A 10,000-nucleotide genomic window follows, 5' to 3' on the forward strand; every position below is an offset into this window, starting at 1 on the left:
GCACAAGATTCAGCGCTGTATAAATACCATTATTATTGTTATTATTATTAAATCCTTCCTATACACACGAAGTTTGTCAGTTCTGCCACGAGCAGGTCTGCACATCCGTCTGTTGACCTCTGGAAGATCGGAAATAAATCAATCAATAAATAAATATCCACCCTTTAAATCATCAGGCGTTTGTAGTTACGGTTACCGGGATTCTAACCCAGAACCCCTGAGCCAGCCGGGTTGAAACCCCAATGCTTTAACCACTCGGCTATTGTGCACCGTCCTTTCTCTTCTCACCTGAAGACATACATGCATGTATGCAGTCAACGACCTCGCTTTTTGCAAGTGATGATATGTATAATATACCGTGTGACCCCGATGTGTTCAGTTCGGGAAACACAACTTGAACCCTCACCACTATCACCACCATTATGGTCACCACCACAACCACCACCTCACTCAAACAACCAATCACCATGCATAGAGTAAGGAGTCCCCCAGGGGGGTAGTGGTGGGGGGTCAGGTGAAGAAGGGGGTAGTAGGGCCGGAGGGTCGGGTGGGGATGAAGCGGGGTGAGGAGGAAGGGGTGGGGGGGGGGGGGGGATAGCATCGGCGTAAACCCGACTGACGTACATCTGAAGCAAATCAAATTACCTCCTTTCGTTAACAACTGTGCGTACCCCAACTGTCGTTCCGAATTTACAAATTCCCGCGATGATGCCTTGCCAAGAGAGAGAGAGAGAGAGAGAGAGAGAGAGCAGCAGCAGCAACAGCAACACTGTCGTAGCATTTTTAGACTCTCCTATCAAGAAAGAAAATGAAGTTTACAGTGGAATTGAAATTGTTTTCTGTGGAACACTTGTAGTTTTTGTGTGTGTGTGTGTTTTTTTGTGTGTTTTTTTTTAAATAGTTTTTTTTTAAAATTTTTTTTTTTAAAGGAGAGGAGAGAAATAACCGGAAATACGTAAATCCTGTACAAAAACATGCCAGTCTCGAGTCTCACGAGGAACCACCCTCACGTCCTTCTCCTCCGTCCCCTCACCCCCACACACACCACGCCAAAAAAAAAAAAAAAAAAAGACGGCACGTGTGGTTCCAAATCAGATTCATACCATTTTGTAAAACATCGTTCTTTACACGACCGACATCTTGTTTCTTATCTTTATCTTTCTTTTTTTGTTTGTTTGTTTGTTTTTATTCAATCTCTCTCTCTCTCTCTCTCTCTCTCTCTCTCTCTCTCTCTCTCTCTCTCTTCTTTCACTGGAAGCGTGCGCGGGGAGGGGGTGGGGAAGGTGGGGCTGACTGAAAGGAGAGAGGATGATGGTGAAGATCACAACATGCCCAAGGATGTGTGTGTGTGTGTGTGTGTGTGTGTGTGTGTGTGTGTGTGTGTGTGTGTGTGAGAGAGAGAGAGAGAGAGAGAGAGAGAGAGGACACGACAGTAGTTTATTTGTTAGTCCTCCGAAAGGAGTGGGCCACGAACATAAATATTAGATAATGAATCAATGCGCACGTGACTCGTACAGTCTCTCTCTCTCTCTCTCTCTCTCTCTCTCTCTCTCACACACACACACACACACACACACACGCACACACACACACAGAGTGAGAGGTGACATAATGGGGTTATAATACCGTTGTTGATGCTTCAGCAGCCAATTGCTTCATCTGGCGTACTCCTGCACTGAAGTGGGTATTGGCTACACACTAATTAGCAAGCAGCTGTGAAGATTAATGACCAGCTGCCATTCACCTTTCGGGTCAAGTTGTTTCCTTTTGCTGGGGTCGACGAGGTTTGCTTTGCCCTCGAACAAACGAGGGTCAGAGGAAGAAATAATAATAATAATAACGGATACTTATATAGCACACTATCCAGAAATCTGCTCTAGGTGCTTTTCAAAAACGCTTTTGTTAACATAAAACATTTCATCAATGTTACATACACACACCAAAATGTGACCACACACACACACACACACACACACACACACACACACACACACACACACACACACAATGCACACATGTGTAACAGCTACCCTAACACATACGCACACATAGGCAGGCACAAACTTACATAAACACACGCACACACTATACACATTCATATACATGCATGTAATTATGTACATATACACACATAGTCAAGCACAGCTAACGCAAAGGAAGTGGACCTGCCACAACTGAACTTATTGCTGAGGGAAAAGGTGAGTTTTGAGACGAGATTTAAAAGATGCGAGGGAATCAGAATGACGGAGGTTATCAGGGAGCTTGTTCCACGTCTTTGGCGATTGAAAAGGAAACGATCTGTGTCCATAGGTCTTACTTCCGACGTGAGGTATCCTGAGAAGTCGAGTATCAGAGGAAGAACGGAGCTAGCGAGACGGGGTATAGATATGGAGGAGTTCAGAAAGATACTTGGGGCCAGATTCGTTGACTGCAGAAATGTGGCAACATAGCATGCAACCCTGCCGCGCGCACATCCGAAAACGGAGTGTGGCTGCCGAAATGGTGGGATTAGAAACAATCACGCACGTAATAAATCCCACTACTTTGGAAGAAGCAGTCTCATGAAGTGCATGCACTAGGAAGACAGAGGAAGAAGCAGTCTCATGAAGTGCATGCACTAGGGAGACAGAGGAAGAAGCAGTCTCATGAAGTGCATGCACTAGGAAGACAGAGGAAGAAGAAAACAAAGATGACAAGAAGTATCAGTCTTCTTCTTCTTCTTTACTGTTGTTATTGATTGCTATTTAATTACATATTTTTCTTCTTTATCCTTTCTTCAGTCAGTGAATCAATTCTATCCTCAACGTGCTCGTCAGGTCTTGAGTGAATGAATATGATTATATTTGTGTAAACTAAATGAAAAGTTGTTTGCCTTTTTTGGTTTAGTTGATTGTGTAATTTATATACAAAATAGAAGGGTGGTAGACCCAAGAAAGTCCGGGAAACATAACAAAAAAAAAGAAATAAAAATAAATAAAATCAATTCTATCCTGTTGTCTCACGACCGCAAGGGCACCCCCCGACCCCCACCCCCCACTCCCCAATGATCTGGCAAGCAACCAGTTCTCTCCATCTCTCCCTGTTCCTCCTTCATCTCTCTCAGGGCGTCGCTCAGTCTCAGGCGTGTACATTCTGAGACATTATCGTCCTCCCACCTCTTTATTTATTTATTTATTTATTTTTAGTCTGCCTTTCCTCTTCCTTCCTTGCACTGTAGTGTGACTCACAGATTATTTTGTCGTGTCAAAGTCCCCGCTGATCGTAAGACGTGTCATACCACTTCCGTTTGTGTTTCTTCATTGTGGTTAGATCTTCAATATTATAAGGCACCTGGCAGCGACGGAATTCCCCCAGACCTCATTAAACACTGCAAGACTACTCTTCTGCATCCTCTGCACAGAATCCTCTGTCAGTGCTTGAATGAGGGAGCTGTACCGCAGGACATGAGGGACGCCAAGATCATCACCCTGTACAAAAACAAGGGCGAAAGGAGCGACTGCAACAACTACAGAGGCATCTCGCTTCTCAGCATTGTAGGCAAAGTCTACGCTCGGGTCATTCTAATTCGCCTGCAGAAACTGGCCGAACGCGTTTACCCAGAATCACAGTGCGGTTTCCGAGCAGAGAGATCCACGGTAGACATGATCTTCCCCCTTCGCCAAATCCAGGAGAAGTGCAGGGAGCAGAGGATGCCCCTGTGTGTCGCATTCATTGACCTCACCAAGGCCTTTGACCTAGTCAGCAGAGACGGTCTTTTTAGGGCTCTTCGAAAGATCGGCTGCCCCCCAAAACTGCACAGCCTGATTGAGTCCTTCCACTCCAACATGAAAGGGGCCGTGCAGTTTAATGGTAACCTCTCCAAGCCCTTCGATGTACGCAGCGGTGTCAAACAAGGCTGCGTCCTCGCCCCCACCCTATTTAGAATCTTCTTTGCTCTTCTCCTGAGGCATGCGTTCAGCACAGCGCAAGAAGGGGTCTACCTGCGGACCAGATCAGGTGGCAGGATCTTCAATCTCACCCGCCTCAGAGCAAGGACAAAAGTCCGCGAAGCGCTCATCAGAGACATGCCCTTTGCCGACGATGCCGCAGTTGTGACCCACACCCAGCGGGACTTGCAGTCACTAATGGACCGCTTCTCCCAGGCCTGCAAAGATTTCGGTCTGACCATCAGTCTCAAGAAGACAAACGTCCTAGGCCAAGACACGCCATCTCCACCAGCCATCACCATTGATGACTACGAGCTTGAAGCCATCCACCAATTCACTTACCATGGGTCCACCATCACCGACAACCTCTCCCTTGACACCGAGATCGACAAGAGGATCGGGAAGGCAGCCATAACACTAGCCCGCATCACACAAAGAGTGTGGACAAATCTCAAGCTGACCACAAAGACCAAGATGGCTGTATACAACGCCTGCGTCCTCAGCACCTTGCTGTATGGCAGTGAGGCGTGGACCACACATGCTCGTCAGAAGAAAAGGCTCAATACCTTCCACCTGAGAAGCCTACGGCGCATACTTGGCATCTCCTGGCAAGACAAGGTGACAAACACCGAAGTCCTGACTCGCGCTAGCCTCCCGACCATGTATACCATACTGAGACAGCGTCGGCTGCGCTGGCTGGGCCACGTTCGCCGCATGGAAGATGGTCGCATCCCAAAAGACATCCTTTATGGAGAGCTCGCCACGGGGCAGAGAAGCATCGGCCGCCCACAGCTGAGATACAAAGACGTTTGCAAACGTGACATGAAGGCACTTGAGATCAACACTGAGTCCTGAGAGGACCTTGCAGATGACCGCAATAGCTGGAGAAGCACTCTCAAAAATCAGCTACGGATTGGTGAGGACAAACTGTCAGCTGCTGCAGCAGAAAAGCGAGCTTGCAGAAAAGGGACGGCAGCCAACAGACCAGCATCAGCTTACACACGTGACCGCTGTCTCTCTCGCATCGGTCTCTACAGTCACAGCGACGCTGCGTGGTCCAAGCAGACAGCCCAATTAGACATTAGGTAGGATATACTCTATCCATGGTCAGCCATGACCGAAGGAGGCCTACTATTATATCTGACGGTTTGCCTGAATCTTGTTTCTCACTTCTCCATTGGTGTGATGTGATCTCTGCAGGAGATGCCGTAGCGTTTTTTTACGGAAGCGTCTCATTTCTGTGGTCTGTATTCTTTTTTCTTTGTCAGTCCTTGACTCACAGAGCATACACAAATATTGAAATGATCATGGAGCGCTTCAGTCAGGTCTTCGAGTGCGATGTTCTTGTCACTCAGAGAGTATTGGTCTACACTGCCCGCCAGAATTTGGATTTCTTTGTGCCATGCTATCCAGTCGGCGTAACACTCCAACTGTGAGTTAAATTCAAATCTCAAGACAGATTCATTTTTGACAAACATTAGCACTGTTACAGTCTCTCTGTCTCTGACTCTCTCTCTTTGTGCCGGTCGCTTATCAAGCACTTTCACTACTGAAAATGTCCAGCCTTCCCCCACCCTCCTGCCTGATCGTCCCCCCCTCTCTCTCTCTCTCTCTCTCACTCATTAGTCATGGTATTTCTAATATTGCTTCTCATAGTTTCAGGTATAGCATTCTAAATGAACCCATGTATACATGCCGTTTATGCAATTCGGGAAAAGAAGATGAATTGCATTTTTTGTTATGTTGCCCTGCTTTGTGTGACCTTAGACAAAAACTTATTCAACCGAAATATAGAGATCCGTCTAGTTTTAGGTTTAGTCTACTCATGTCTTCAAGACAGAAATGTACTCTGTATAACTTAGCCATATATATATTGAAGAGACTACGTACAGTTATCTCGTGAATGTTGTTGAATATTTGTGTCGACTATTTTGATTGATATGGTTGATATTGTGCTGACAATTTTTGGTTGATCTGAATTGTCTACTTACTGTGTCATGTCATTTTCTAATTATTATTTATCAATGAATCCCCCTTCAGTAAGGGGCTCTGGGCTTATCTGAATAAAACATTCGTTCGTTCGTTCGTTCGTTCGTTCGTACTCTCTCTCTCTCTCTCTCTCTCTCTCTCTCTCTCTCTCACAGTCTCTCTCTGTGTCTCTATCTCTGTCTCTCTCTTTATCTCTTTCTATGTCTCTCATTTTCTCTCCTCCCCCTCCACAATCCATTCACGGGATCCCGACGCTATAAAGGTAAGTTACACGGTGTCTGTCTCCGATTCCTAGAGACGAGCCGACCACAGCTGGGGATGCATGGGATTAATGCAAACACCGGAGTCTCTCGTCGCGCCAGATGGACGATTTATGCGATGGGGGAAAAACAGTTGTCTACATTTTTTAGATTTCTTTCCGACCGTTCGTATGTCTGCCTGCCTGCCCGTTTTGTCCCTCCTGCCACTACTGAAACTTTATGCTTACTGCATGTCTGTCCATGTCCGTTTTCGTTTATGGTTACAATTATAGGAGGGTGGGGGTGGGGGGGCTGGGGGAGAGGGGAGTAGGGGGGTTACAAAGCAGAGAGCACTGAAGATAGTTGTTAGAGTCGGTCGAGTCTTTCTTCTATGAGTTGTAACTATAGGGGGGGGTACAAAGCACAAGACAGTTATTAGAGTTCGTCGGGTCTTCTGTTCTCTATTTTGTGCGAGTAAGATGGTGGGCCATTAGTGACGAATAAAAGAGAGTTGCATAAACAAGAAATTGTGAAACTGATGTTAAGATTGCTTCTTTTTTTGTTGTTGATGTTGTTATCATTTTGAGTTTCAAAAGAGCACAGAAATATCAGAGCTAACTTGTAGTAAAAAATGACGAGCTAATGTCCTTGGTTGGTGTGACAGATTGTCAGTTCTCGAAGAGTGGAAAATGTGAAACCGTTGTTGATAGGATGGTTTCATGAGAATGCAAGATATTTTTCATGGTATGTGCAGACACTGTACTGCTTATCAACTTACATTTTTTCCATAGCTAGCCACATTCTCTCTCTCTCTCTCTCTCTCTCTCTCTCTCTCTCTCTCTCTGTGTGTGTGTGTGTGTGTGTGTGTGTGTGTACATGAGTGAGTGATAGAGTGAGTGTGTGTGTGTGTGTGTGTGTGTGTGTGTGTGTGTTCGAGTGGTTAGAGCATGGGTCTTCTGACCAAGGGTTTGTAAGGCACGTGGTTCCAGTCCAGACAGATCCTGGTGGGTGAAGGGTTGGCACATGCATACACCTGCTGTCCTTGCCCTCACCCCACACATGCATATATACGCATTCAGATAAAATCCGCATGTTAAAGACCCTGTAACCTATGTCAATGTTCGGTGGGTTGGTTATAGAAACACTGACCAGACTCACCATGCACCTTACCCCACAAACAGATTATGGCCTCCCAATAGTGTGGGATAAAAAGATAATTACCACACGCTAAAGTCCACTCCACAAGAAGAATAATTATTATACACAGGAGTTATTGCACGAGGTAATGAACGCAGTGGAAAAAAAAGCTCACAAGGCATATCAACTGTTGTTGATTCATATAGAAAAGCCTTTTCCAAGCCTTGAATTAAACAGGAGGATAACCTTTCTCCAAACAGACAAAACAATAACAGCAACAACAACAGCAAGAACAATGACAACAACAACAACAATAACAACAACACATACATACATACATACATACATACATACATACACACTCAAAGAACAACAACAACTACAAACAAACAAAATACCCACTAGGACGTTAAATCAAATGGAAGAAAGAAGCTACATGAGACACACACAGCCAATCGCTCATCAAGCACTCCCACCACTGAAAATGTCCCCATCTCCTCCTACCTGCTCCTTCTCTCTCTCTCTCTCTCTCTCTCTCTCTCTGCCTCTTTCTCTCCTCCCCCTCCACAGTCCATTCACGGGATCCCGACGCTATAAAGGTAAGTTACACGGTGTCTGTCTCCGATTCCTAGAGACGAGCCGACCACAGCTGGGGATGCATGGGATTAATGCAAACACCGGAGTCCCTCGTCGCGCCAGATGGACGATTTCTACGATGGGAGAAAAACAGTTGTCTACATTTTTTTTTTTTAGATTTCTTTCCGACCGTTCGTATGTCTGCCTGCTTGCCCGTTTTGTCCCTCCTGCCACTACTGAAACTTTATGCTTACTGCATGTCTGTCCATGTCCGTTTTCTTTTATGGTTGCAATTATAGGAGGATTGGGGGCCGGAGGTGGGGGGGGGGGGGAGAGGGAGGGGAGTAAGGGGGGGGGGGGGAGTTACAAAGCAGAGTGCACTGGACAGTTGAGTCGGTCGGGTCTTTAGTTCTCTGTTATATATGTCAATAAGAATGTCGATGACCGTTAGTTGTGTTGTTTTCTTTTTCTTTTCTCCCCCCTGCCCCCCCCCCCCCCCCCCCCCCCCCCCCCTTACTTCGACGACCGTTAGTGATAAGCAAACAGAGAAAAAAAAATCTGTAAGCTTTTTGTTAGGATTATTACATACGAATAGAAGATTGTTTTGTTTTGTTTTTGTTGTTTTTGTTTTTTAGGTTTGTGCTTGATTTTATTTTACTCGTACACATAATGTCTGGTGGTATGTTTATTCTGTTTGTGTTTTTGGCTTGTTGGTGTGGTTGTCACACACACACACACACACACACACACACACACACACACACAGAGGCACCTACGCACGCAAGCACAGAAGCAGACACACATCAGTACACACAAACACGTATTACGTGTCCTGTAGAAAACCATGATCTCGTCCAAGGACGACGACACGAGCCGCTGCACTGAGGCAGACCATGGACCTCTACTCGTGAGAAGCCTAACGAGGGCCATGGGCGGGCAGACCTTAATGAACACCTTCCTATCCTGCCCGCCTGTCCTGTGGTCGGAGCGAGAAAGATGGAGACCAATGGTGCTAGTCGCATTGCTTGGTTCTAACTTTTTGACACGTGACTAATTTTTCTTTTAATTATTTATTTATTTATTTATGTACGCTTAAAGTTGACTTCATCAAGTTTTTGCGCCTTATACATATTGTTATTATTAGTAGTAGTAGTTCTTTTTTTTTGTGTATTTATCTATTATTTATTCACCCTTTTTTTTTCTCTCAAGGCCTGACTAAGCGCGTTGGGTTACGCTGCTGGTCAGGCATGTGCTTGGCAGATGTGGTGTAGCGTATATGGATTTGTTTGAACGCAGTGACGCCTCCTTGAGCTACTGAAACTGAAACTGAAACTAAATGCCTACGTTGATCGAACTACGCCATTGGTCAGTTCCATACTTCACACAGTCAGAAGCGGGTTACGACCATACTAGGTTCTTCCGTCCGAGCAATGCAACTAGCTCGAGAAGAGATTGAGCAACAATTTTATGCACAAACACGAATGCTGCTGTGTCCTTTACACAGCCACTGACCGGCCTATGAACAGAACCAGTGAATTGTGACGGAATTAAGAGGCGGACCCTGGCGTTGAACTTGTGATTCAGTGGTCACCAGTGATCAGGGTTCGAGGGCCGGTTTCGGTGTAGTGTTGTGCTGTTGGGGTAAGACACTTTTACTCCCATTTCCCCCCCTCTCTCTCTCTCTCTGTGTCTCTGTCTCTCTCTGTGTCTGTGTCTCTCTCTCTCTGTGTCTCTCTCTGTCTCTCTGTCTCTGTCTCTGTCTCTCTCTCTTTCCCTTAATATTATTATTTTTTTATGAACAACAATGTCAAAGGAATAGTAAACACCCTTCATGAAGATCTGGGAAGTTTGCAAGTGCACGTGTTACCCCTTTAGGTAAAGTGCAGGCAGTCATATTCAGACCCCTTCCAACGAACAAGAAAAATCCACAGTAACAACCCCCTAAAACAACAACAACAACAACAACCAAGAACAACAACAACAATAAAAAACAAACACTTTATCTTCTTCTTCTGCGTTCGTGGTGTTCACTCGTATGTACACGAGTGGGGTGTATATTCTTTTTCTTCTTTTTTCTTTTCTTCTTTATTCCCCACCCCCCTTCCTTGTACACAAGGTTATATCTCACTTGAA

The sequence above is a fragment of the Babylonia areolata genome, chromosome 1, assembly GCF_041734735.1.
Source record: "Babylonia areolata isolate BAREFJ2019XMU chromosome 1, ASM4173473v1, whole genome shotgun sequence".
NCBI lineage: Eukaryota > Metazoa > Mollusca > Gastropoda > Neogastropoda > Buccinidae > Babylonia > Babylonia areolata.